Source organism: Portunus trituberculatus, chromosome 44 (genome assembly GCF_017591435.1).
Source record: "Portunus trituberculatus isolate SZX2019 chromosome 44, ASM1759143v1, whole genome shotgun sequence".
Taxonomy (NCBI): Eukaryota; Metazoa; Arthropoda; class Malacostraca; order Decapoda; family Portunidae; genus Portunus; species Portunus trituberculatus.
The window spans coordinates 7,193,054-7,200,553 of NC_059298.1; the positions used below are offsets into that span (position 1 = coordinate 7,193,054).

The 7,500-nt window shown below is 45.8% G+C and overlaps 1 protein-coding gene and 1 non-coding gene across 2 annotated transcripts in view; both read right to left on the reverse strand.

Annotated features, from left to right (window-relative positions):
- LOC123518692 (Krueppel-like factor 6) overlaps nucleotides 1-7,500 on the reverse strand; it is a 782,284-nt gene that overhangs the window by 755,524 nt on the left and 19,260 nt on the right. The gene's annotated exons all lie outside the window — the stretch shown is intronic.
- Nucleotides 329-402, reverse strand: Trnam-cau. Its single transcript has one exon. It is a non-coding gene; the product is annotated as a tRNA-Met (tRNA).

A 7,500-nucleotide genomic window follows, 5' to 3' on the forward strand; every position in this document is an offset into this window, starting at 1 on the left:
TTGCCTCGCCGCTTACCGGGACTCGAACCTGGCCCTCTCGATTGTGAGTTGAGCGTGCTAACCACTACACTACGCGGTGTGTGTGTGTGTCTGTGTTTCACTGTTTGATCTGCTGCAGTCTCTGACGAGACAGCCAGACGTTACCCTACGGAACGAGCTCAGAGCTCATTATTTCCGATCTCCGGATAGGCCTGAGACCAGGCACACACCACACACCACACACCACACACCGGGACAACAAGGTCACAACTCCTCGATTTACATCCCGTACCTACTCACTGTTAGGTGAACAGGGGCTACACGTGAAAGGAGACACACCCAAATATCTCCATCCGGCCGGGGAATCGAACCCCGGTCCTCTGGCTTATGAAGCCAGCGCTCTAACCACTGAGCTACCGGGCGTGTGTATGTGTGTGTGTGTAATTCACCTCCTCGGTCGCCTGCTGGTCACCCAGCCAGTCTTCCCCAATACGGAGCGAGCTCAGAGCTCATAGACTGATCTTCGGGTAGGACTGAGACCACATCAACACACAACACACACCGGGAAAGCGAGGCCACAACCTCTCGAGTTACATCCCGTACCCATTTACTGCTAAGTGAACAGGGGCCACACATTAAGAAGCTTGCCCATTTGCCTCGCCACTTACCGGGACTCGAACCCGGGCCTCTCGATTGTGAGTCGAGCGTGCTAACCACTACACTACGCGGTGTGTGTGTGTGTGTGTGTGTGTGTGTGTGTGTGTGTGTGTGTATTGCGAGAAGAGGAGAGGGGGAATACTTTGAAGCAGCCTGACAGGATAAGAAAGTGGGATTGAACAGCAGTTACATCATAAACGAGCCTAATTGATCCAGAAAATCAGTGAGTGTGGACCTGGTGATTACTGGCCGCAGGTGTGGATGAGTCACATGCAGCAGGTGGCAGTTACACAGAAAGTCATGAATACAGGACACGTGCCACGCTGCCACCTAACCTTATCCTCGTTCACGTCTGCTGTGTATAGCTTTGCTTCTCACCGAACCACTTCCTTCGCCACAACGTACACAATCTACCTATCTTCCCTTCCCTTCATCTCCCTACATTGTCCACCCTTTCGTTCCCTACAAACACCCAGACCAACGCACTCGTCTCGTTGTTCTCAACTCTTCAATTTCTTTTTTTTTCCATTTCTTTTTGCCCAGCCCTCCCCTCGCTGAACTAACATTCTCTTAAACCATTAATAGCTGACGGCACTCTTAAGACACAAGGCAGAACAGCTTTTCTCGCCGACTAGTCAGTGTTTTCGTAGTTTGATAAAACAGTGGATGAAAGGCGTCTGTGCAGTTATAAAGTGATTTGCAGTATTGGAAGAAAACATCTCATGAAGTGCCACATAGAGAGAGAGAGAGAGAGAGAGAGAGAGAGAGAGAGAGAGAGAGAGAGAGAATATCATCAGAAAATAATACGCATGATAAATGCTATATGTATATATATATATATATATATATATATATATATATATATATATATATATATATATATATATATATATATATATATATATACATATATTGTAGCAACAAGCCTGTCATTTGCAATTACCAAGAAAACTTTCTGCAACTCGCTTATCCTCCTCCCTCTTCTAACTTCCTTACCTCTCCTTTCCTCCTTCCCCAGCCCATGCATCTTTATATTCCAACTCACCGACGACAACAATAATCCAGCAGAAAGAAGAAAAATGTCAAATAGGTGTGTGTGTGTGTGTGTGTGTGTGTGTGTGTGTGTGTGTGTGTGTGTGTGTGTGTGTGTGTGTGGGCGGTCATGAGTGCGCGCACGCGCACGATTCAAGGTCATCAGGATGTGGTAGCAACTTGCACCATTTTGATGAGGTGTTCGTAAATTAAAGGTTTCACACGCCGTTTGGAGTTACGGAACGTTCCTCAAGGACGTGGAGGAGAATATCCTCCATCACCTTCCTCCCCTCCCCGGGATCTGGCTTAATGGAACGCAAACCAGGCATAAGAATCAGGTCTGCCAGGCAAAACGCTTCACTTAACCCGATGTAATGTTGCAGGCACGACGTAAACGTAATGTCCAGTGTGTGTGTGTGTGTGTGTGTCTGTGTGTGTGTGTGTGTGTGTGTGTGTGTGTGTGTGTGTGTGTGTGTGTGTGTGTGTGTGTGTGTGTGTGTGTGTGTGTGTGTGTAATTCACCTCCTCGGTCGCCTGCTGGTCACCCAGCCAGTCTTCCCCATTACGGAGCGAGCTCAGAGCTCATAGACCGATTTCGGGTAGAACTGAGACCACATCAACACACAACACACACCGGGAAAGCGAGGCCACAAGCCCCGGAGTTACATCCCGTACCTATTTACTGCTAGGTGAACAGGGGCCACACATTAAGAGGCTTGTCCATTTGCCTCGCCGCGCCGGGACTCGAACCCGGCCCTCTCGATTGTGAGTCGAGCTTGCTAACCACTACACTACGCGGTGTGTGTGTGTGTGTGTGTGTGTGTGTGTGTGTGTGTGTGTGTGTGTGTGTGTGTGCCCGCGATCAAAATGGAAGTCAGCAATGTTTGCCTATTCCCCTAAAATAGTTCATAAATCTTGTTCTGGGTGATATATCAGACAGTTACTGATGTCAAAAAACTATCCATGGTCACGTTTGTGTCCTCAGTATTTGCATTACATTTTTCTCCTCTCAGGTAGACACTCGGCAGTCAGGTTTGTTCCTTTGGTGAGTTTTTAGCTGAATTCTTCACTGGGATATGTATAATTACCTGTCATCAGCGTAACTATAAATGTGAAGTGACGCACAGACTCGACCATGCTAAGTGATCTCGAGAATTAGACTAGACTCAGGGCAGCAAGCTATTCCGTTGACTGTCACCTCCATCGCTACCTACATGGCGTGGAAAGGGTTAGGATGTGTGAATGTGTTGCTGGAGGGTCAAGAGCGGAAGGGAAAAAAAGAGAAGCAGAGAGTGATAGAGCGCGGAGCAAAGAGGAAGGGAAGGGGATATGGAGAGGAGAGTTAATACCCTCCCGCGCTTGCCACCTGACCCTTGTTCACGCAGGTATACCCCGAGTCCTGGGAACGCACCAAAATAACCGTCTTGTTCTTGAGCTTCAAAAAATAATAAGAAGATTAATAATAAAGAGTTAGATAAAAAAAAAACTCCAGTAATTTTTCCTTTCTTTTTCATTACTGAATAAAGAAAATGCTGTGTAAGTTATGAAATCAATCTAAGAATAGTCACTTTAATTCTGTTCGCTAAGAAACCTTTACCATTCCGCTATTGACGTGATAATCGGCAATCTTCCTGTCCGTTTCAAGAGTGGCTCATGTAATGACTTGCTTTTTGTCCAAACCTCCGTGTTAAGATGTTTTTGCACACGAACCGTACGTACAGGAATTCATAGTGATGGGAAACATGGGAGTTGAAATTTGTGCGCGCATGTGTGTGTGTGTGTGTGTGTGTGTGTGTGTGTGTGTGTGTGTGTGTGTGTGTGTGTGTATTATGTGGTGACTAAGGGGACATGTCACAGTAGCATGTGTAATCAGACGCCATATTTTGTTTGTGAGCGATTGAGCAGTGAAGCTAAAAGTGTGACGCGGACAGGATACACACAGTGCATTAATGAATTTCTTTACATGCAAGATTAATGAACACGTCTCATATCGTAACTTAAGAAACCACCACCACCACTCGTTTGCCAATATTCCATGAATGCATACACACACACACACACACACACACACACACACACACACACACACACACACACACACACACACAGTGGTAAATGTTTCACCACCAAATTATTTGTGTTCATATTCTCTCTCTCTCTCTCTCTCTCTCTCTCTCTCTCTCTCTCTCTCTCTCTCTCTCTCTCTCTCAATTGATGGCCATGAACTGGAAGATAAAACATGAAAAAGACTTAATGTTCGAGTAACTTATCTAATGATGACCATTACACATATCACAATCACAACCTACATAAGGACTTCCGCTCGAACAGTTGTGGTCAAAACACTAATTTGTATGACACAACAATCGCATTAGTCAGCGTTCATTACTGCCAAGGAAGACTTTAATTACTGTTTTCCGGTCATTATCAATTCAGTCTGGGAAAAAATAAAAACGCAAAATGGAACGTGAAAAGTCAAGATCAAAGAGAGAGAGAGAGAGAGAGAGAGAGAGAGAGAGAGAGTCAGTCTTTCTTCCTTGTTCGTTCACGTTTACCTCTTCCCTCCTCCCTTTTTTACCTCTTTTTATTATCTTCTCTTTCTTCCTCCCTGCCCCTCTTTTTACGTCTCCGTCTCTCATTATACTCTCATCCCTCCCACGTACTGAAGTCCTTCATTTTCTTCAGTCTCTCGTGCACTTCCTCACTCACCCATCCCTCCTACTCTGCTGCTCCAGTCCTGCTCCTCCCACTCCCTCCACCTCTTCTCGGTCACCGGCACAGCTAAACTCACCCTGGACCCTGACCACATAACCTACCCTACCCTTCCTCCCTACCACTCTCCACCCCTCTCTCTCTTCCTCTCGGCCTTCCCACCCCCTTGCCCTTCCTCCTCCACCCTCTTTACTCTCTTTCCTTGGGGCGACCGTAGCGCAGGGATCGGTGAGGCAAGAAAACCTGTTTGAACGTACCGAACTGAAAGTGAAACTGCTCCAGTGAACCACATAACTGATCCCGTTATTACTTAGGAACCTTGCAAGGCGCCCTTGGTCCCTCCTTCAGAAGAGACCCACTTCGCCCGCCCGCGCTCCCCGAAGCAAGGGTTGTTTTAATCGATGACTGCTGCGCCAAGGGAGGGAAGGAACAAGACACATGTTGGGATAGGGCTGACCAATGAAATCTGGTGTTGGGGGAAGGACATGGGAAGGAAGGCGAAGAGAAGGAGGAGGAGGAGGAGGAGGAGGATAGAAGGCATATTACCTCTGTCAGGGTGGAGGTCGGCCAGAGCATGACTCATCGTGTGTTTAAATTCTCGTGCGTGTGTTATCCATTTGCAAATAAGCTTGTCGCCCGCCCGCCCTTCTCCTTTACCCGCTCCCTTCTTACTCTCTCTCTCTCTCTCTCTCTCTCTCTCTCTCTCTCTCTCTCTCTCTCTCTCTCTCTCTCTCACACACAGTCATTCACTACCTTACCTGATCTACTGTATAGCCCGCGCCCTCTCCTATCTCCTATATTATAATTTCCGGTGTCCTCAAAATCAGAGAGAGAGAGAGAGAGAGAGAGAGAGAGACAGAGAGCATTTGAATAGCTACCCAGTAGTCCCATTGTGAAATTTTTGGCCGGTGTAGGAAAAGTTACAGTACTCCGGTTTCCGCTATACCATAAACATGTAAGGATGGACGATGTACGTACTTTGATGATGGCGCAGTACAACTTCAAGTAGATAAAAACTAAATCCTCCTCCGTTCTTAACAGTGTTATTTCTCTCTCTCTCTCTCTCTCTCTCTCTCTCTCTCTCTCTCTCTCTCTCTCTCTCTCTCTCGCGTGTGAAAATGTAAAAGTGGACTGGTATTTTTTTCTAATCTTTCCAAAGGCATTTTAATTAAGCCACCTTTATACGCTAGATGAGTAAAGAAAAATATTATACTTCGTAACATTCTTTTTTTTTTATTGCGGTGCAGTGTTGTTCTTTTTTTCCACTAATGATGTGGTGAAGTCAGCTCCGAAGTATGCTTTTGTTTATGTGAAGTGAAGCACCGGTGCGCCTGTTGGGTAACGAGGTGAGCCAGTACTCACACCTGTCAGCGGCTTCGTAATACAAGACCGGAAGCGTCCTCGAGGAGCGCGATAAGAAATTAATTACAAAACGTTATTTGACCATTGCCACATCGAAAGTATCTATAACCTTAGCTACTTTCAGTGACCCGATTCTCGTTAGTGTTAAAAAAAGCTAAGAGTAAGATGTCACTAAATAATTAAAGGTCTAACAGAAGTTGAATGACGCAGAGCAGTGCCTGGAGACAAGGAGAGCGATCAAAATCCGTGGGAATGATGGCTGATCTGCATTGACACCTCACACACCTTGCCAATGAGATCCCAAGCTACAGCGTCACCAAGCCAGACAATGAGGACTCAGCATCACTCATAAGAACACTGTCTGTTCTGATGAATTCTTTGTTTACATACCACTACCACAGTGCACCTCACCTCTATCAAGAATGTTGAAGCTCTTCACTATTTTTTTCATTACAAAAAGAAAAATAAGAACATCACTGTTGATGCTAGCTTTAACAAAGGTTGAAAGAGTTTGTGAATACGGAACTCAGTTTTATGACGAATAAGGAAAAGAAAGGAGAAAGGAGTGAGGAAGGAAAGGAGGCGAAAGAGCAAACCTGTTCCTTTTAGTGGGTGTGCCAAGGGGACACACAATAGAGACTGTAAGGAGATGGAAGAATGAAGAGAGGGGAAAACAAAACGAGATGAAAGGAAGAAAGGGAACCACTTAAATAAAAGGAAATAAATCAAAGAGGAAATGAATAGACAAAAAACAAAAACGTGTTCTAAGGTGTGTGTGTGTGTGTGTGTGTGTGTGTGTGTGTGTGTGTGTGTGTGTGTGTGTGTGTGTGTGCTTGATTGCGTGCGTATCTGCGTGTGCGCTCGCCTACATATATGTGAAATGAAAATGTAAAACTACTTCTAGAAGCACATACATACGTACATACATATACAGACATACTATTGTAGTACGTACGCGTGTGTGTATGTATGTGTGTATCTTTCTATGTTTACATTCCACGTTATCGCTGGCTACGGATGAGATTAGACATCCTGTCTCTCTCTCTCTCTCTCTCTCTCTCTCTCTCTCTCTCTCTCTCTCTCTCTCTCATTTCAACACTTCTCTTGTGACAGTTCATCTCTAAGCCCTCTAGATGTCTCTTCCTCATGCCTTAACACAACACACACACACACACACACACACACACACACACACACACACACACACACACACACACACACACACACACACAACACAAATCGTCCTTGATTTCTTTAAACAAATTATATTTTGATTAATATATAATGGACAGTGACCTCTCTCTCTCTCTCTCTCTCTCTCTCTCTCTCTCTCTCTCTCTCTCTCTCTCTCCGCTATGGGTGGAGTGCGTTGTCATGTCCTGCGCGAGCTCCCAAGGTAGTTCTCGTCGTGTTCTTATAAATAGTTTCACGAATACAACAAACTTAAAAAAAAATAATAATAATCCAAAGGTCCTAGTGACGTCAGAGGCGTGCGAGCAGTCTTCCGGCGGCGCTGTGAGGGACTGGGGTCATCTGGGCGGCATTCCGGTCCGCTGCCCCGTAAAGCACCACCGAGCACCGACATTTTCTCACCTCGCACCAAACACCACCAAGCCTCTCTCCTCTTTCTCGCCGCTCACCATCTCACTTCGCCGTGAACGAGAAGGAACGGAATGAAACTTGGATAGATACAGTACAGTGCTATTCTCTCTCTCTCTCTCTCTCTCTCTCTCTCTCTCTCTCTCTCTCTCTCTCTCTC